This window comes from Amblyomma americanum, chromosome 3 (genome assembly GCF_052857255.1).
Source record: "Amblyomma americanum isolate KBUSLIRL-KWMA chromosome 3, ASM5285725v1, whole genome shotgun sequence".
NCBI classification, from domain to species: domain Eukaryota; kingdom Metazoa; phylum Arthropoda; class Arachnida; order Ixodida; family Ixodidae; genus Amblyomma; species Amblyomma americanum.
The window spans coordinates 96,529,566-96,551,420 of NC_135499.1; the positions used below are offsets into that span (position 1 = coordinate 96,529,566).

Genomic DNA, 21,855 nt, shown 5'->3' on the forward strand with positions numbered 1-21,855 from the left:
CAAAGTTACTAGAACATTGCGGAACGACGTAGAATTAGCTCTTCCTGGCTGCGATCAATTGAGATAAATCTAGTCGCGTCTTGTGTCACAAACAAAGCGATAAAGTTGTGTGGCACCAGATTTGAAGAATGAAGAAGCACTGCAAATGTTAGCTGGAATGTGTTGTTGTGGTAGTCGTGTCATTCAGGGAAGCGCTAGTGTTTGAGAAACAAGACAGTGCTTGTATATTGTTCTTATTGACATGGAGAAAAAGTGATGTTGCGGTCTGATTGTGGCGCAGGCTTCTACATTTGGGCACCTCCGTGGCTCACAAAACTGCACAACTAAAATCTCTCTTCCTCTTGAGAGGGGTGCCATACGGGAAACTGATGAGATACGTGTTCACGGAGTTTACATCCACGAACACAGACGGCCAGACTCTAATTGGCCAAACTTCGTAAGGTGGGAGACAGGGTGGGCTGCATGATCCGCCGGACTTCCACTAAACGCCAGGGGAGGGGGTTACGAAGTAAGGATTACTTGTGGCTGGCAAATGCCTTCGTAACCAGTCGAATATTCTCTTCGACTACTTATCTCTACCTATGGAAGCAAGAGGAGGATGCCTTTGAGGTCATCATTCGCAGAATTACTAAACCTGCCCTGGATCTCTCCATCACTACTTCAAACAGCTGGTTTATGGCATTTGGGGTGCTGAATACTTTCCGGGAGCTCCTGAAGGCGCACCTTAGAAATCAATACACGCGCCTGTCGCAAACGGAGTCAGGTTGCCGCCTTCTTGCTCAACTCTACCCATAGAACACTGAAATATACTGAGGACATTCTTTATCCTCAGGACGTCCTCAAATGGTCCTCAAAATGTACTAAAAAGGTCCTATATCCGGCCTTAGGACATCCTAATAATAGCCTCAAAATGACAATTTTTGATGTTTTGAGTACATTCTGAGGAGGTTATAACTAGTCAAACTGCATAAAAGAACGCGGAAAATTTGTGCAAATAATTTATTCGTTAAATTCCTCAGCTGCTTGCTGCAATTTGTTGTAATCCCGGTACGCTGCCCAGACTTCTTTAGTGCTCTCCTGAGCAGCAGCTGTCTTCGGTGGTGCCTAAAGAAATAAAAATGGAAAATCAGCAGTTGAACACATGCAATTCAGTTCAAGCACACAGTTTTTTATAATCCTAGTGCCAATTCGAGATGCAAATATGACATTCAGTATCTGAACTTACAACTTGCAGTGCAACACAGTGTTCTGCATAAGCAACTGCCATAAAAGTTAATCACTGCAACAGGTATTCATGGGCTCATATGAGAATAAACTGACCTCATGCACTGAAGCAAAGTTCATCCATAGCAAAATAGTTCTGCTGTATGACCCTACGACGCAAGAACGAGTTTTTTATTGGGGTTTAGCATCCCAAAGCGAATGAAGCTATGAGAGATGCCGTAATGAAGGGCTTCAGAAATTTTGAACACCTGTATTAGAAAGTAAAAAACAAATAACAACATTCCCCTATGCACTTTGGTTTCGGTGACTGTTGGCTTCCTTGATATGTTTGTCAAACGAGCCTTTTATTTCGTTTGCCTTGTCTGCTAATAGCATAACGGGGGTCTCGGTTCTGGCAGTTTTGATGCCATAGGTAGCATAAGAGGGCTCTCACAGTTTCCGCCCTCGCCGTTAGATGACGTTCTACGTCACACTTGCGGTATTACAGGACGTGCTACGTCTACCGCAATGGACGAGGGTGGCGCTGGTGAACACTCTCAAGCTTCGCTTACACGCAAAACATAAATACCCACGAAAGCAGCAGATTAGACAGCCGTCGCCGTAGCTAATTTGGTAAGAGCACCGGACGCGATATTCGGAGGTCGTGGGTTCGGATCCAACCGGCGGCATGGTTGTTTTTTCTGCTGCTTTATAAGTAATTTTCTTTAAACCAATTGATTGGCACTAGAAATTAAAAAAATAGAAACATTTTTCTATGCACCTTGGTTTCGGTGACTGTTGGGTGTGTATATATATATATATATATATATATATATATATATATATATATATATATATATATATATATATATATATATATATATATATATATATTGTTCCGTGACGGTCAGCAGAAGTACGAGATGAGATGATGGATGGCAATGAGATGTTTTTAATGGCCACTGGTCTAGCGAGACCGCTCCGTCTCTGGCCACCGCACCGCCAACGCCGTCTTCTTCGTCACAATATATATATATATATATATATATATATATATATATATATATATATATATATATATATATAAGCATTATTTTTCTGATAATTTTCGTGCATGCATGTTCACAAACATATGTACCCAAACGACATTTTGAGGACCACGAAGCCGTTGGTATGACTTGAGAACATCATTCTGAGAATGTTTTGAGGGCAATCCAACCTGGGACATTATGAGGACATATTGAGGATGTTTTAGAGAACCTGAGGACGTTTGGATTATTTGAGGACGTCCTCAGGATGTCTGGTGTTGTGTGGGTATATTCAACACACCACTCCCATGAAAGACAGGTTTCACATCCTAGAACTGTGGAGACGCGCCCTCTAAGTGCGATCTCTTCCAGCCAACATGTAACACGGAGACCATAATGGTCGGCGCTTGGCACGAGCGGAAGCCCTAGCCCGACATTATGGCAACAAAACAGGTGTATACTACGTAGACGCCTCCGGCCCTCGATCACCACGGGAGATGGTGGTAGCTGTAGTTCACAGCAGCAACACAGTTAATGGCCTTACCTTCAGAGCCCGCAGTGCAACACAAGCAGAAGAGGTAGCGATTGCTCTCGTGCCCTCTCATTCCGATTCAAAATATATAATCACCGACTCGCGCGGGGCCTGTCGGAACGTCGAACAAGGCTGCACTCCCTTCATAGCCTATTGAATCTACGAAAATTGCACACGGGATGCTGACCCCGCACACCGTTACCTTATATGGGCCCCTACTCTTTGAGGGGTTGGCAGGAAACGAGGCAACACACGCAGCCGCCCGCGCGCCCTCTTGCCGGGCTGTTTTCTCCTCCCCCACCAGATCAGGAACCAAATTTAAACCCGGTCTATATCGTCAATGATGTTGCAACTTGCAATCAGATTAGTCATCGCCTTTGGCTTCGCCCATGTAAAGGCCTCAAGAAGGCGGATGAGCGGCGCCTGCTGCGCCTTCTCACCAATACATCCCCAACCTAGCCCGGGAGGACTGGGAGGTTACCCTGCTCGGCTGCCACGACTTACAGGCTCAACAAGCCTTATTCAGGCACGCCCGGGCAGCGGCCACCGCCACTGGGGTCCCAAACTCGGGACCTCCACCTAGTGCTCGTAAGGATCCGCCTCTTACGGGAAGATCCAAACATACCTCCTGTGCCTTCCTAATAAATGTTTTCACCACCACCACTACCCCCTTTTAACAAAATGGAAGAAAAACACTGAAACTGGTGACAACGCGCAACAAAACACAGCTACAGCATACGCAATTCAAAATACAAATAACAGAAAGGAGGATATAGCAATGCTAAGATAAAATGTAAAAATATACTGTAACTAATGATATTACCCAATCACATAAATTGGGGATATACTATAAGCAGTGATATGTCCTGATCAAATAAAACGCTATAAAAACCACAAATAAAAAAAATGACAGAGAAACAACGAGCAGCAACAATAGCGATATCAGATACCCAAGACAGCGTGATAGCAACACAAAAAATATTTCTAGGACAGTGGAAAGCACGAGCAGAGCCGAGGTGAACAAGAACAGAATTTAGTCAAGCAATAACTAATACCTCCCGAGAGTACCACTGTTCTAGAGTAAAGATTTTAACATTATGAACAGGAGTTTCTGTAGCCCATGCGTTTTCCATGGTCCTATACCTTTGGAGACTGAAAGACCTTTAATAAAGGGTGGTGAAGTTCCCTTTAAGTTGTGAGCTAAAATTCTCGTGCTCTAGGCAGTCCAGTAGGAGATGACATATATCCTCATCATCGTGACCACGTGCACATCCTGGATCGTTTGCACGCCCAATTTTATATAGAAAAAGACACGTGTTGGCTGTTCCCGTTCGTAACGGTAAATGAGAGTTTCTAGACTTCTGTTCAGTGGTAGTGGGATTGAAAACCATGAGAGGGAGTCAATCTGATAGAGGTTGGAAGTTCTATAATTTGGCTGGGACCATATTTTTCCCTCATAAACATTATCATTTATCTTAAGACGGCGGAATTCACAACCTGACAATGGTAGGCTCGACGTTCTAGATTAGCATTAACATTAGCAGTAGCGATAGGGCTTGCAGTATCGATGCAGAGTACGCAATTTGTTTATATACGAGAGCATTGTGCACGTCGAGCTGAGCTAATGTCGAACTGCCCTAAGACGAAACAGCAAATCTGCGAAGCACATTTACCACTGAGCTCACCTGCTCTTCTCAAGCTTTGGTTTTCTATTGTTCACCTTTGACCGTGGGTATGCAGACAAAGTCGTCGTGAACGGCTTCCACCGATACTCCTAATAGCCGACTAGTCACGATATTATGACTTGCAATGTTGCGTTGGTAACACTAAGTGAAGCTGGCGCTTTGAATTTCCCAGTCTTATTTGTTTGAAAGTTGAACGCGGCTCGCCTAGGATGCCAGCAGCGTCCAGGAGCCGCGTCCATTCGAAAACACATACCTGCTTTCAAGTCGACATTTTATTGTGTGCTGTTTTCGCACGTTCCGCTCTACCTTCATTCACTGACAGCCGTCGCGCAAACCTGGGGTAAACTCGGGCAGGCACAGAACTCGGCGCATCGCGCATAGCCGCCTTGATGACATAGACAGTTAATGTAATAGGACCGCTAATGTGGTCCATTGAAGGGACATGTTGTAACTGGCATTGCGGGGTGAACAGAAAATGAAGGTCGCATAGATAATCTCATGGAGATAGTGTTCTGCACCTTCTGTCGTTGCATTATGGATTTTTTGGATCACAGTCGTTTCTCTACACCTGAGTTCCTGCCAGCTGCAAGCATGCTCTTGGGAATGCTCAGGGAGTGCCCTTTAGTACCACAGAGGCTCCAAAAATTACTGCCACAGTTTTCGCTCGCTCACTCACTCACACATTCACTCACTCACTCAACTACTATGCCAATTTGTGCAGATGCGGCTAGAAAAGGAGCATATTTCGTCCCTTCGTCCCGCTTCATTCCTTGAAAATGAATAAATGAAATCGCCTATCCGAAGCAATGTGGAGTCTAAGGCATGTGTCGGGGTTCATAGCTCTCCAACTTCTAATTTTTTAACAGCTTGTGTAGTGTGAATGCAGTACTATCGTGGGATTATAAGTTATGAATTTGAAGTTTAAAATCACGCTATCAGGCCAATAGATGTATTTAGAATGGAAGCCAGACTCTTTTCTTTTGACTACAGGGAATCTCCACCTAAAAAAAACACCTTTCAATTCACATTAGCGCGTTTAAGTAGTGCTCCCTCGAATAAAGATTACGGAAACAATATATCTGGCTTCGTCTAGAATGGCGCCTCTTGTTCGGATTGAATGCTTTCCTTTTTTATGTGAACAGAAACGCGACGTCTTAGGGAAGATTTATCTCATTTAAGAAATCACTCACTGCCATTTTGTATTACAGAAATTAGAGGCAGCGAATTCCTCATGTGTGCAGCAATAATGCGTCTGGCTCTAGATCAAGAATAAAGAATATTTGTGTGTTGTGAAAAAGCGTGTTCGGATCTTTGCCATGGCAAGCATTTCAATAGTACAGCGTTGAATCTTGCCACAAAACTAATTTTTTCTTTCATATAAGTTTAAATTCTAAATGGGAGAGCCACGTTTGCATTTCCAACTTTATACCAGGCTGGTGTGTCATAACCGTACCATGTAACCATCCGGCCTAAACATATTCTTATAGGAACAGCGTTGAGGTTTTTACCTTAATCTATTCTACTAATCGGATGTCTGAAAAGTGCAATTTACATTAGCATAGTCGTTTTCAAAATGGAAGAATACGGTCAGGATTAGCTGCCGGTTCAATTCTTCAGTTCTCTAAAGCCGAAAGCCGTAGTCCAGAACTTTTCATTTCTTCTGCCATGCCTCTACAGGAATGCTACTCCGAGCTGCTGGCGGAGGACGAGCAATGCTTGCAAGTGAGTTATACATGCTCTCATTTTGAGCAGGACAAGCTTAGTTGAATAATTCTAGGTATTCTCCGTGCGAATATGTTTCGTGTTATGTTCATTGGGCTATCTTCAAAACCTCTTGCTGCAGTGTAATCATGCCATAAAGAATGTTATGAAAGCAGAAATTAGTCGGCCACCAGTTCCTATTGGTCCATCATAAGAGGGATATCGCATTCAACGCTGTGTTATGTATAAATTCATGTAGCACCGAACTATACAATAAAGCTATAAGAAGTTTTGTAAGTTGCCGTAAAGTTACGTTCTACATTAGGATTTTGCATGAAGATTAGAAATGAACATATAACGGCGTATTTTACATCGAAACCTCTAACATTTAAAGTGATGGTTACTCTAATGGTGTGTTTGAAAATATTATTATAAAGTTAAAAATTGACAACTAATAATGTATTTTGTATAATTAACCTAATTACTTTCTAATTATACAGTTCTGTAAAATATCTTTCTGAATAAAATTGTAATGTTCGAAGCAAAATTTTAAAACATTATTGCAAATATACTGAGCGCACTGGGTCCCAAACTATTCCCAGTACTCTTACCATAAAAATTACAACTAGCAGTACTTTTCAACTGCATCTCAGACTGTGCCTGCCATACATTGAATATACTGACGAATTATTTTGCTACGAAGCTTGCTTATTACCCATCTGCCACTAAAAATTGTGAGGCACCACTTAGCAATGAATGCATAAGCTTGACATGTCACACAACTAGTATATAATTTTTCAGTCTTAAAAACCCGTTTTCTTAAAATTTAACAAAGCGTCGGTATTAGTCTAAGCTGCCTGCACCATCGAGAGCATGCGGCTTTCATTAAACTGTGTAAATGTTTTTGGCGGATTATTTTATTATTTGACCTTAAACAGATTCTCATAGTTTGATCCTTACTAACCTCTTTTATCACTGTCATTGCTTGTGAAGCTTTTCTAGCAGCCTCCTTCTTTACTCCTGGAAATCTAACTTCTCCGACACAGCTGACTCTCCAAATAGCGTTATGAGTGATTAACTCTTTGTAGAAATCATCCGCCTCTTCTCTTTTAAGCTAATTACCAACATTGCTTATGAAATTGCGGTCGCAGTCTCATCTGCGAGTGGGAGCTTTCCACCATTCCTTCTTCAGTCTAATTGTGAACTTGAATGTGTAGTTCTGTGTCCCCTAGCAAGAAATACACACACAAAAGAGCTACAGTGGTCAACAAGATCAGTTGTCTGCCTTAAGGATTGTTATGAGTTCGCGCAGGAATGTTACTTGCGCATCGTACCACCGGTCCCATGAAGGAGACACCAAATCTCTATCGGATGAGATATGCAAAGGTGCTTACGCACGCATCATTTTTTAACGCTGAAGAAATAGTTCAGGCTTCCGCTCCTGAGCGTCCTCCAAATCGCGTTTTCTTTCAAGTACTTGACAAACGATGTCAATCTTCGTGGAGGAGGAATGATGCTCATCTACTGCATGCCCATCTACTGCGTAGCTCATTGCTGAATCTTGTACCGTGCGCGAAATGCAGTGCACTGAGCTGATGACTGCGAACATGTCTGTTACTGTGGTTTGTAGTTTTCTGCATTAAGGTGGGTTATATTTAGCTAATTTCAATAGCTTACATCGTAACGTACATATTTGATGTTCTTGGCGGTGCGCAGCTGCAAGCTTCAGCGCCTTTGCTCCAAATATGTGATTTATCAAGTGGTGAGAAAGTATTTCTGAAATTTTCTTGAGACAGGAGAGGAAAAAATACTTTGAGCCCCACGCCTAGGCGAGCTCAGCCAAATGGCGCCCGGGAAACGCGGCGAAACTAAGGTAATGTATGAAGCCGAACGCACAGCCCAACATCTTAAAACACTCCAAAGATTTTCGTCGGATTGAAGTACTGTAAAAAAAAAGATTATCCAAAGTTCATACGGGATTAAAGCCCAACGCCTTGTTCCTATATGTATCATCTCCAGCTTCGGATTCGAAATAATATTTTTCACCTTTCATTCCCCCGTTCTGCGCTTTCAAATGCCCTGGAGCGGCGTTAATCCTGCTGACGTGGGAGCGCATAGTAGCTGAAGCAGTCAAGAAATATAAATATTTGACATTCCTGAACATGAGCTTTATGTTCCCGCAAAAGAAGGACAAATTGTGGATTAACCCATCGGCAAGGCAAGTTAGCAGCGGCAGAGCACTATGGCGCCTCACGCATTGAATACAGCGAGTGACGCTGAGCGGGCTAGCTAACGCGAGAAAAGCGGCTGAGCACGACAGGACATTAAGCGCAAACAGCGCCGAGATGGCTGTCGACCTGGTAGAATAACAGGTGATTGAGGCCACTCTTCTGAACTCAATGTATAAGCACCATTCGCGCATAAAGTTTATCTATTCTGACTCATCCTGCCATCAACTAGACGTCCCTTTTTTCAACTGCTAATTCCCTATGTAAACTGTCCATCTTTCCTTTGTAGCTGTGTGGTTGCGTCTGGGTGGATGGTTATGAGTAATTACAAACTTTAAATGAATAATTACCGTGCAACTGTAGCCGATTGCATGACCATCAGCACGCGCGGACAACACGACCACTGTGGATATCTCAGCCTAAATGCTGCCGGTAAAAATACCAGAGCACTTAGCAATAATTGTTCATTCCTCGTTTCCACATGCTTGCGTATTACAGTAACAATGTTGAAAATTTAGAGCACTCCATTCATTTTCCTTTGCAGCACAAATGGGTGTGTAGCTTTGGCGAAGGAACCGAGGCACTTTACTCATCATGATCAGAGGGCACTGGGAGCGAAGAAGCTTACTGGGGGTCGAGAATTATATATCAGCACTTTAGTCAGGGTTATTTGGTGAAGAGTATGATGTGCTTCTTACATTTTTATATCGGATATACATTCCACCTTTTTTGTGACCAGTGATTTATCTCGGAATGGAGACCTGAACTATCTTGCCTTTAAAATCATAGTCCTCTCATTTCAGCTGCTTTGCGCCATGTTAGAAAATCAACACACGCTACCTAGTTTCGGCAAGGCGGAAATTTGGTAAGTGTTCATTTTCGCTCTCAGCGCAACACGAACGGCACACAAGACGAAGGACTAGCACAAACAGGCGCTGACTATCAGCTGGTTTTTTATTGAAGAACGAAAAGCGTATAAATACAAACACTGAACTATTTATCAATCAACAAAAGTTATCTGGAAGGCACGTGGGAGGTTAGATAGCTCAATTCCCTCTCGGATAACGTTATGGAAGGGCTGTTGATACATTTTGCGCCGTTGTAGTAAATATAAAAAGCTTCCGTACCTTCGCGTGTTAACTTATTGTTATGTCGGAACAGGATGCGCCTGTTCTTGTAATCGGGAACACATTGGCATTTTGTGCACTGGAAAGACGCCTGGGCAAGGGGGTCCCCTTTAGCTCTCTTTTCTGCATGATCTTTTTCATGCCTGCATTGGCATTGCCTGCTGTGGGAGCCTGTGTGAGACAGGGGGTCATTTTTTCTGGTGTTTTCATGCTCCATCAAGCGTTTGTTAACGCATCTGCCAGTCTGGCCAATGTACATGGCACCGCAAGAGAAGAGGACCTGGTATACCACCCCTACCTCGCAAGGTATTCATGACGACACATCACGCACTTGACAAGCATCCCTCTTGCTCTTGCCGTAGTGCCTCTGATTCACCTGTTTGCACATTGCGCTAAGTTTTCTAGGTGCAGAAAAGACGACATCAACGTCGTATCTGCCCGTAACTTTTTTCAGCCCATGTGACAAGCAGTGTGCATACGGGACCACAGCCGGCTTTTTCTTTTTGGCTTCTTTCGGCTGAGCCCCAATCTTGAGCTGCCTAAGAAGTTTCTCCGCTGCCCTGGAAATGAGCTGATCTGGGTACCCGTTCACACGTAACCTGACTGTTTGCGCCAAAATGCTCTCTCGCGTCCTTTCATGGCAAGATTTCCTGAGAGCTGATTGCAGGCAAGATGCGGCAATGCCCTCCTTTATGAGCTTAGAATGGCCAGACCGGAAGTTTAGCAATGGTTTGGCAGTCCTCGGGCGATACCACCAACACAAGTGTTCCCCCCCCCCCCCCACACACACACAGTGCCAAATCCAAAAACTGCAGTTCTTTGTTGCTGGGAACCTCAGTTGTGAACTCCAGCCCACGTCCGCATTCCTAAATATCTTCAGAACGTCGACTAGACTTCTAGGCAAACTGCCTGTTCGGGTGAGCACCAAGAAATCGGCGACATACCGAAAAATTCTGACAACTACCCCATCCAATGCCTTTTCAATTTCCCTATCAACCCTGCTTAAAAAGATGTCGGCTAACACAGGTGCCACCCTGGAGCCTATGCAAACCCGTACAGTGATCCAGAAATGGTTGGGCAAACTACGTGAGACACAGTCCCATGCGGTGAACCCGTCTGTGAGGCCAGTCAAGCCGCGCAGTACACGGAGTAGTCTGACCAGGCACTGAGGCTACACAAGTCACGTGAAAAATTTTCCTTCCGGGGCTGTCATTTCACAGAGCGGCAAGAGTTGCTTCGATTTCTCAATGGGACCGCTTTAAGCAAAGTGATGAATGAAAAAGATTAAGCGCAAATGTGCAATCACCAGAACGGCGCATTGCCAACGTGGGGTGCTGCTGTTCACGATTGACGAGATGACTGGAAGTGTAGGCTGTTTCTATTTTCGCTTTAGGTGAAGATGCAGGGCATCAACTTTGAATATTTATTTCTCATAAAAAGAAACTTGTTCATGGTATTTGGTTACATACGGTTCATAAACGGAGAAGGAACGTTTCATAATTTGGTCAGGATCAGTGCAGTTGGAATGTTGAATAAAAAGTTTTTTCAACTACAGGTAGAACAGGAGGTGTCGCAGGCCCCGCAACGAAAGAGGTTTGAAACGCACACCGCCAAACAAAACAGGCATGCCGGAATTTGTGTCGCCGTTTCCAGGGAATTTGGTCAAGAATGGAGACAGACACAATTAAAAACACAAGGAAAAATACAATCCTTGCCTTGCGAGTCGTAATCGCTAGGAAGAAAAAAAAGTCACTAATTAGCTCATATGCGTCAGGTCACCTCAGAAAACGAATTTATTGACCTTGTCCTTCTTAAGGTCAGTGCCTCTTATGCTTAGTGTGGAGCAAACAAAGTCGATGCACAGTTCAAAACTACAACAATGAGTGAAAAAACCTTGAGGCGATTCCCATTGAACCTAATCGCTTCGAATAACGAGGCCCAACGTATGTAACAAAAGCTTTTATTTGAAAAAAGAACTTTCAAACAACAGTATGCGTACTAGACTCATTGACTTCATTTCCTCGGCGGCCGCCGCGGTGGCTCAGTGGTTTTGGCGCTCGGCAGCAGACCCCAAAGACGCGGGATCGATACCGGCCGCGGCGGTTGAATTTCGATGGAGGCGAAATTCTAGAGGCCCGTGTAATGTGTGATGTAAATGCCCGTCAAAGAAACCCAGGTGGTCGAAATTTCCGGAGCCCTTCACTACGGCGTGCCTCATAGCCTGAGTAGCTTTTCGACGGTAAACCCCATAAAGCAAAGCATGATTTTATTTATTTTAAAGCTGCTTTCTGGACTACCACCACACGGGTAATTGTTTAAGCTAGTTACCATGGTCAGTTCTCAGGTGTTTGTGGCAAATAACTTCGCCATGTCACTGGCGGAAAACAATCAGAAGTTTCTTTTGTTTGGTCCAATTTTATTGTTTGGTTCTGCTTATCGTGTATGAGACACTCTCTGTGCTACTTTATGACCAAAAAGTCAACAAATTACAAGTATTCTGAATATATCTTTTCCTAAAATGTCTCTCCAGGTAGCTTATTTTTATGGCAACTACAATTTTGTCAAAGAGCAGTATAAATATTTTGGCCAGATTTTAGCGACACAAGTGTGTACCATCCGGCAGATTTTCATAGAAATCAGTCAATGTTTAAAAGTGAACTCTTTGTGGCGGACCTCCTCTAAACGGAATTCTGAAGAAAGTCAACGCCCTAAAACAATTTCTTACCGCTTTTTTTATTAAAGGCTTACTTTCTAGGGTGGTCGGTCAAGATTGGAATTAACTTCCGTTTTAGACTGATGCATATTTCCGTAAAAAGGTCGGCTTCAGTTTCCCAACCGCATGACGTTTGACTAGGAGTAAAGAATACTGGCATTGAGCAGAGTTTTTTTATGCAGCCGAAGGTAATAGAGCTAGTGAACATAAGCAGCAATTTGAGTCGCCGAGTCTGTGTTCGGCGATGACGTTTTGTAAATATGTTCCAATTATTATGACTGAAAATGTCGCTGGCTTTGACGACCAAGCTGGAAAGAAAATGTGGCACGCACGGCCGCTCAAAACCAGAGCTCCGACGTTTTCGAAGCTGAGCGCTTAATAAAGCATACATCCTGCCTGCCTCCACCACGCAGAAAATGCGGGAACAGCTCGACACTGGTGCTATCAGCGTTTGCACAAAGCGCAGCGCCACACGGTGCAAATATGCCGCTCCGTTCCTGGGTTACATGTGCTAATGTTTTTACTTGCCACAGTAAACTCGAAAAAAGCCCTATACGTAGAGAAAAGCGAAGTGAGGTTTCATGCAGTATATTCCGGCGTCGATCACGGCAGATGTTAAATGCCAGATTTAACCACCAGATAGCTCGACAATAACGGAACATGCTAGGGATAATCCTATTCCTGAAGTAAAGACCTTAAAGAAGGATCTGCGCATAAAATAAACGGAGCTGACGCTCGCATAATTTTTGCGTAAAGTGGACATGCAACTGTTTTCTAAAAGCCTCAGTTGGCTCAAGTTTCCAAGCAGTGGTTCTTTGTAGGCACAGCATGTAAAGGATAGAAAGAGTGATCAGGTTTGAGATAGGGTTTTAAAAGTGATAACAGTTTTTTGGACTCCATTTCAGGTGTTCACATAAATTTCACGGCCTAAAAAATGCTTCCTTACTTACTCATCTATTGGAGCCAGCAACTCAGAACATAGAAGAATCTCTTGTTTGGAGCCTAAGTCGTTCCGACATAATAAATGCATCACCGTCAGCCTCACTACGCTCACTGCAGACAAATGCCTGTCACATCTTTCATTACTTGGGTAGATACACTGTGGCCGGGAAGGATTTCACGAGATTTTTTTTCTACCGATACCGACATTACGGATGCTTTTCGAGCCTTCAGCGTGGCAGCGCTATACTCTGTGGCTACGCTGCCCCGCTGTCACGTGTTTGGTCGCGTGGTGCAGAGCAGCTGCAGGCGGCGCGGCGCCACGGCTGATCACGTGGTTCGTCACGTGGATGGTCACGTGACCAAGTTCCACTCGGCCAGCTGTAGCTATCGCGTCACTCCATGTTTAACCAGAGCTAAACCACCGCATATTTTTTTTTCATTTTAAGCAAGTACAGAGGTTTTCTCTCGCTCTTTGTGAATCATGAAATCAATGCAACACAAAGCCACGAATGTATATTGCAACAAGATTGTCAAATAAACTTCTCATTTGCCCCGGCAGACATTCAACACTTACCTAGCTATGAAGAGATGAGCGAAGAGCCTATGGCCGACGACAGCCTGCCCTATGGATCCCTCGAGGCACCCATTGGATGGCGAACCATACAGGGCGAGTGGTTCCAGGAGGTCAGACGGCGAAGTTCCAGCTATGTGATATTTAGTAGCTCTCAGACCTTGCACACAGGTTCACTGTTTTCAAGGCCTAATAGTCCTCCCGGGGAAATCTGGGTCCTAATAAATATTTGCTACAAGATTTTTTGCTTCTTGTGAGGAATTATTCGGGGCGCTATTCGGATGTTTGGTAGAATAAGGCACTGACGAGACTGGCCACCGATTTTGAAATTCGTTTTTTGATGCGCGAACATGAATTTAGGCATTCTTTGCAATCCACCCAGAAACATCTAGAAACATACGTGAGGATGAATGGGTGCCTTTCAGTTTATCGTTCTTTTTTTCTTCCATCTGTACCAACCTTACATTGCGGAGACCCCATGCTAGTGTAGTCCTAAAAAGATCTCATGGGAGAAAAACTTCTAGAACAAATTCAAAGCACGTTCTGTCTACCCGTGTTTCACTAGTGTCGTCGTCAGTTCGCCCACAATCTTCCTTTTAATGCTATTTCGCCGTTTCCAGGCGTCGTGCGGATTCTGTACGCAGCTCAAGAAGAAAACACGAAGAAGCAGAAACCTCTCTAAAAAATGGTGGAGCGTATCTGAAAAATACTTCAGCAATACTTGTTTTTAGGCTGCTTGGTTAGGATCCATGCTAGCAGCGCACTAAGGACAAGTTATAACAAGAAGTACGACGGGACAAGGCACTGAACTATGAACTTTTATTTTTAAAGGCGAGGCGGACCGGAATTTAAGAATTTCCCCATCAGGCCACATGACCACGAAAAAACAAAACAAAACCAAACGAAACATGGTACAAAAAGTTCACGTATGAAGATGCGAGGACAAGACCTCACGTGATTAAGAAAGAAAATACTAAATCAGAACAATGCAAAATATAAGATATCTTCCTACAAGTGCTTGGTTGGCTTTGTATAAGTTTGAGCTCCGCAAATTTTTTACCTGAGTTTGTGTTCTTTGTAGGAAGATATCTTATATTTTGCCTTGTTCTTATTCTGTATTTTCCTTCTTAGTTACGTGAGGTCTTGCCCTCGCTTCTCGTATCTGAAGTTTTTGTGCCATGTTTCGTTTGGTTTTTTATTTGTTTTCTCGTGGTCATGTGGCCTGATAGGGCACTTCTTAAGTACTGGTCCGCCTCCCCTTTCAAAATAAATTTTGACAGTTCAGCGCCTCGTCCCGTCGTACATATTGTTCTTGTGCCTTTTCCTTAATGTGCTGCTGGCATGGTATCTGAAAAGCGGCAATTTTCGATCCACACAATTAGACCTGCGCGTTACGACGTAGCGTGTCAGATAACTACCTCAGAGCGTAACAATGTCTGAGGAACACGTGTAAAATAATTGAGTGACACATGTCGCACGCATTGCTTCTGGGAAGCACAGTATTTATGCGTGCGTGCGTGCGTGCGTGTGTGTGTGTGCGCGCGCGCGTGTGTGTGTTTGTGTGGGTACGTGCACGTGCGAGCGTGCGTGCGTGCGCGTGAGTGCGTGCGTTCGTTTCGAACATGCATTCTTTTTTGGCACTTAAGCCCTGAAATGCCAGGAGACGCCGCCGTCATTCTGCCCGCACGCATCTGCGTCCGCGACCGCTCCGGCACCCGAGGCTATGTGCTGCTCGTTTTTTGTAGCTACATTACGGCAGCATTTCGAGCCTTCAGCCTGACTGCGCCACCACGCTGTCACGTGATTGGTCACGGGGTGCGGAGAAGCTGCCGGCGGCGCGGCGCCGTGGCTGATCACGTGGTTCGTCACCGGCTTGGCCACGTGACCAGCCACGTGGTGCGGAGCAGCTGCTGCTGCCGGCGGCTGCCACGTTTGTGCGCATGCGCCGTATCAAGTGGGACGAAGATGAGGAAGGAACGCCCAGCGAAACGGGGCGGCGAAAGACTGACTTGGCAATTCAAGTGAGCAAGTTCAGCTTCACTCGGCCAGCTGTAGCAATCGCATCACTCCAGGTTTAGCAAGAACTAAACCACCGCCAATTTTTTTTCTTGTTAAGCAAATAGCTTGTGTATTAGCTAAACGAGCACATTGAGATAATAGTACACCATTTAGCATGCACAGTGCCAGCGTGGAATTCTCCCAGAGATAGGTTTGTATATAACTAGCTATATATTGCTCGTCTGCATATCAAAACGCAAGCTGAGCTCTCATTATCTGAAGAAATGCTTTCTTGCGCACATTTTTTAAACGTTACTTGCGTAAACACAGTAATAACGCTGCAAGAATCGCCCATGATGCGAACGCTTGCTTGGTAGTGCTCCACGTGGCATCAACACTTCGCGCTAATTGTATCTACATTCTCTGATATAAACAATATTACATTTTAATTGCTTTAGTCAGAATCGGGTTTGGCAAGCCTAAAGTACAAAGCTAAAGTACAAACGTGCTCAAGTAGAAACTGAAGTACAAAATTGCGTGATGAGCACACCCTAACTATGACTGTACATGCATCGCCTGCCCAGACAAAATTGCGCGGCGTGAAGTGTATTGAGCAATTTTGAAAGAAAAAATAGCGCACTATCGAAAGCCACCTGTGGATTCTTCGCTAAGTGGAAATTTTTACCTTCAAGCGCGTATTTTCCCCATAGTGCATCCTTGAAAATGCTCTTGAAAATGCTCTTCAAACTAGAACACAGTGTGTATCGGTGAAGCATCCCGCAGAACTAAATACCCTAAAATGCCTTTGGGGACCTGCCAGGATAACTATTGATAAACACTTAAATATATTCCATCGGTTCTTTAATGCAACCCCTGCTGAGGTATGAAGATCATCCAGGAACAGAAATGCAAAACCTTACGAAGCCTAATCTATCTCGTTTTGCACAAACCTTCTTGCCGTCTTTCTTGTGTTCATGTCAAGCGCATAATGCGTGGAGATCGTAAACGCAGAAGTGAAATGCCTAAATTATTGGTGCAATCAGATTTGTTGCATGTGTGTAACTTATTTATAAGAATATCGTATTTCAAGTGATACTAAAAATACTGTAATATATGCCATAAAGAACATGCGTTAATCGCGGATTGTACCTGCGTAAGGCAACTAATGTAGATTTGCAACTTAACAAGAAACCTTCAGTCGTCAACTAAATTGTAGCTTTCCTTATCTATATTGCAAACGGACATCCGAAATCTACCTCCACACAAGATAAGCGCTAGATGACAACCACAATGCTAAGTAATTGTATTGAGCCACCGCAGAAATAAATTTAACGTACTAATAATGACAAATAAAAACGTAACGTTTTTATGCATCAGACCAATTTCCGATAGAGCAAACACGCTAAGCAGCGGCAATACTACTTGTTACTGTGTCCCGCAATATAATATTTTTGCAAATTCAGTGATCCTATTCAAAGGTTCAAAAACTGACTTGTGGTATGAACGAGAGCAGCAAACAGCTTGCGTGCAGTTCTTTCCTTATAGACCTTCCAAATTCGCCCAAATGCAAGCGCGCTAACCGATGCAAGCCGATGCGTATGGTCGGTGAGGGTGCTTGGCCTTCAAAGCAAGCCTTGCACGGCACTTACACCACACTGTTTCGACGTTTCTGTTTCAACGCTATCTCTTTATTTTTTTGCTTTGTTATTAAAAAATGAAATCCCGCGTTTGCCATTCTACATTCATTTATCCCGACACACTTGACGAATTAATCTAGATGTTAGCCTCTTTAGAGCTTATTTTTTGTTAGGAACGAGACAATTCCGCAAAGCTCCGCCTGCTCGAACTGTGGCAATGTGGCGTTGATAAAAACGTGTGCGTCGGTGTGTTTTATAAAGGCTTGTGTGCTTAACCTATGGCTTCAGAGTTACCACAGGCAATAACGTGTCAAAATTTTTTAGAAGCATTAGAAATATCTTCCAAGAGAGCTTTACAAATCGGGAAAACACCATGCATTAATGGAAGAAATATAGCTTCCGTATTGTGATTTCGTGCTCCATTGGGCAGTAATGCGATGGCACTGAAACTATTTTTTTACGCTGCCCGGGGTTCCCCGTATGCGCCATTTTGTTGGCTTCAGCGAATTAAAATAAAAGCGACCAGAATGGTATAATGTAAAGTTTTTTGTTAATTGCTCCTTAGCATTATCTAGAATTCTCTTTAAAAAAACGTTTCCTTGCCGTTTTTTTGCCTGCAGAAGCTTAAAACCTGCGGGTCAGAAAATTCCCCGTCTCAAAACAATCTGAAACTCCGTACAGTTTCCTTTCTCCAACTCTGAGTCATAAAATTCTTCAAAAAGGGAGAAAATTCCACAATTGGATCGTCGCTGCGGAACAGCTCATGATTCCCTAGTTTCAGTGCAGCGGTGGTAATCCGTCGCGCCTTCAGCAGCGAGAAGTATAACGCATTTTCGAGCACTTGCGATATGCTAACAATCTTCATAAGTGAGCCACAGTTAACTGACACCAGATGCACCTTCTTGAACATAGCCAGAGCTAAGCCAGTTCCTCTGCACATGGGAAATGTTTGCGCAGATACTTAAGAGTTACGTGCGCAAAGCAGGTGTACAGCTTGTTTTCGGTGCCCACTACTATTTGATGATATATGCTGCAATACTAACGCCATCCTTGAGGTAAGATATACGCCTGGCCTTACGTAGCATTGCGGGGGCCCTGCGTTTGGATCCCACCGGCGGCTCAACGTTATTTTTCTTCAAATTTGTAATCAAGCGACTTTCAGCAATGATCCAATTACAGGATTAATTTCACATTGATCAGCATCAAAAACAAAAAATTAAATAACCTGTGCTTTCTTTTCTTTGGATAACCTGAGCGCCGCGGTAGCTCAGTGGTTATGGCGCTCGACTGCTGACCTGACAGACGTGGGTTTGATCCCGGCCTCGGCGGTCGAATTTCGATAGAGGCGAAATTCTAGAGTCCCGTGAACTGTGCGATGTCAGCGCAAGAACTCCAGATGGTCGAAATTTCCAGATCCTTTTACTACGGTGTCTCTCATGCCTGAGTCGCTTTGGGAAGTAAAACACCCATAAACCATAAACCATCTTTCGCAATCTAACAACTGGCACCCTCTTTAGAGGATGCCAGCCAGTGTACTCTCTAGGAGCTTCTACTCCTCCAAATTGCCTAAGGAGTGAAACGCCTCCTTCGGCAAAGAGTACAATGTAATGCAGCGGAGCTATATAGTCACCTACGACCCGTACCTCATGAAAACTAGGTCCGCCCTTGATCCCGCTTAACGAAAATAAATAGCTCTCCACTTGAGCTGCAGAAAAGAAGCGATATGCCTGAGCAGAGGTTCTGGATTAGTTCCATTCAGCGAAAGCATGCTTTTACGTACATGAATATGAGAAGTGAACGTCTTGTAACTTTCGCAATTTATCCGCAACATAGCGCAATCGCTAAGTATTTTACGCGCTCCGGAGCTGCCATTCTTATTTTGGTACATCTGATTCAGAACGGTGACCTTCCGAGAAAAAGCGCTTCGCTGAAAAGAGCGATGCTAGGGTTCAAGGAAAACAGTTCTGTCAGATACCGTAAACGTTCTCGATTCGCCGCGAAACATCACTCTAAATACTTGCTATTGCAGTGCTGGTACGGTGCGAATGTTCGACCAGCGCTTAAGTCAAGATTGACTTCGTTTTTAATAGAAAGAAATATGCAACAGCACAGCAGTTATCTTCTTCACGAACGGTGAGGCTTAAACATACCGTGCACCATGAAATTGCTTCCGAGAAAATATTATCGGTGGCGCGCAGCTGCTGTCGGGACTGTTTCATCACTTACTTAGCTGTGACAATTAACGCAGCAGCTGCCTGTGAAGTTAAACGACAGAAGTTCACGAAACATACGCAGGAAGCGCCACGGATTTAATAATGAAAACATTTATATGTGTTCAAAACCTGAAACTCTCGTTTCAGTGATAGTGAAGAGGTAGCGCACCCGCCTCACAACCCCCAAAGTTCCTCGGTTCGTTTCCTAGCTTCACACAGTTTTTTTCCCCGGCAGCATCTTAATAAAGGAGTATATCTACTCCTGCAGAGGGCATACTCTTGGAAGGAGTGCGGCAACTCTGGAAAAAGGAGTGGAATATGGGACAAGCGGATACTCCATCGAAAGGAGTTCCCAGTACTCCTTATGTTCTTAGAGTGCGGAATCTGTTTGCTTCCTTCGTTTGTATGTAATAACGAGCCCCTCATTTTCCTGCACTTGCCCACTCAATAGATTAACGAGGTCCTTGGCTGTGGCACTCTTAATGCGATAGATATCTTAAGAGTGTTCTCGTACGTCTTTCTTTGTTGGTGTACGATCACCTTCGTGGCAATACTATGCCCGCACTTATACAGGAGGGTGGCGCTGGTGCACATTTTCAAGGAGAGGTTACACGCAACATACATACAATCGAAAGTAGAAGATAGGACATCCAGCGCCGTAGCCCAGTTGGTAGAGCACCGAACACGAAATGCGGAAGTCATGGGTTCGGATCCCACCGCCGGATCACACACGAGAAATAAATACACCAGGTGAGCGAGATTAAGTTTTATTTGCAGGATAGCTTAAATCCGCACTAAGACGAGAGAGAGCACGACAGGCGTAGTCCACCGCGCTTTGCACCTGCCGACAGAATGAACGTTTCTTCTATACCGTGATTTAATAAAGAATTTCAAACACTTATCTACGCTGCTTTTACTTTTCCTGCTGATGGTACTAATCAGCATCATTGAATGCGCCTCCTGATTTTTTCCCGCTTTTGCGGGCCGGGCTCAGCACATTCTTAATACTCGCAGTTCGACCTGAAAAATGTAGCACAACTACGTCAGCTGTGGCCGTTGCTTGGCCACGCTCATCAGAATCGTCCACAAACGACGTTTCATAGACGTCTTCTTTAGAGTATGTTCCCTCGGCCTCCATGAAACTTAATCCCGCAGTGGTGTCAGCAGTTAAACCAGCTTTTCTCCTTAAGCCGGGGTTTTTCTTCTCGAAAGGGGCACTTGTAGTCGTAAAAGCAGGCTTCTGCGCTGTAGGCTCCGGAGATGACGTCAAGCTCAGCGTTGCAGGGCTTTGGATGTTGCTCAGCAGAGAGCGGCTCATGTGCGCAGCCATCGCAGCGCTGATCACGATGATGCCTATGCAGGCACACACGCCGCAGATGACTCGCAGCTGAGGACACTGGTCCATGCCTGAGGTCGTGCTGCTCTGTTCCTTGCTGGCTGGCGCGTGCTCCAGGTAGACGATACTGCCAGCCTCAGACATCAGCGGTGCGGGAGGATGTTTGAAGCGCACTCGCGGGTTCTGCATGAGAGGGGTGTTGGAAACGACATAAATAATACATCCCTGTCTTAATATTAAAGTCACATGGTTTTGAGCTTTCCAACTGATGCAGGTACTGGTCCTCTGCATCATTCCCTGCAACGTATGGCTGACGTGTGCTTGCTCTGTGCGCAATACGGCAGCCTGCTTTGGGAAGTGTTGAATTCTGTTTACTTCTCACCAGAAAAAATGGTTTGTGAGTTGGTTAAGCCCCTTACCTTGATTGCATGCTACTGTCGTGTAACTCACTGAAAGCTGCGATGAAAGACAACCTGTACTCAAATGTCAGAAGCGATCAGGGCTCGACCGTGAACTGAGTACATTTATTCAGGGTTCCAACCCAATATCAGTTGTTCGGTCACATAGAGAATGTCGGTCTGCCCAGCCTAATGTAGCCATGGATTCACAAATATGCTTCAACGCATGTGCGTGTGAGGGCTTCACGTTATTAGACGGCACCTGAGAGATCGGATGGATAGGTTTTACGTTTACAAAACGCACTGGTTACTTACTGCAACAGCATTAGCTACTGTGTCAGCGTCTTTAGTGATCGATAAGCACGGTGTCGGCCACTCCCAGGGTAACTTCACTTATACTGCAGATGTAAATGCTTTTATCAGTAAGGCCTTGGATTAGCGGCTCCAGCGTAAATGCTTAAGCATTTGTGCGCAAGGAAACGTGTTCTAACAAGCAGGGGCAGGATTTCAACAAGGCATTGAAGAAATTAAGGCTTTGAAGAA

At 44.4% G+C, this 21,855-nt stretch overlaps 1 pseudogene; it reads right to left on the reverse strand.

Moving 5' to 3' along the window:
• LOC144123902 (uncharacterized) overlaps positions 1-21,103 on the reverse strand; it is a 43,957-nt pseudogene extending 22,854 nt beyond the window's left edge.
• Between the last annotated feature and the right edge of the window lie 752 nt (positions 21,104-21,855).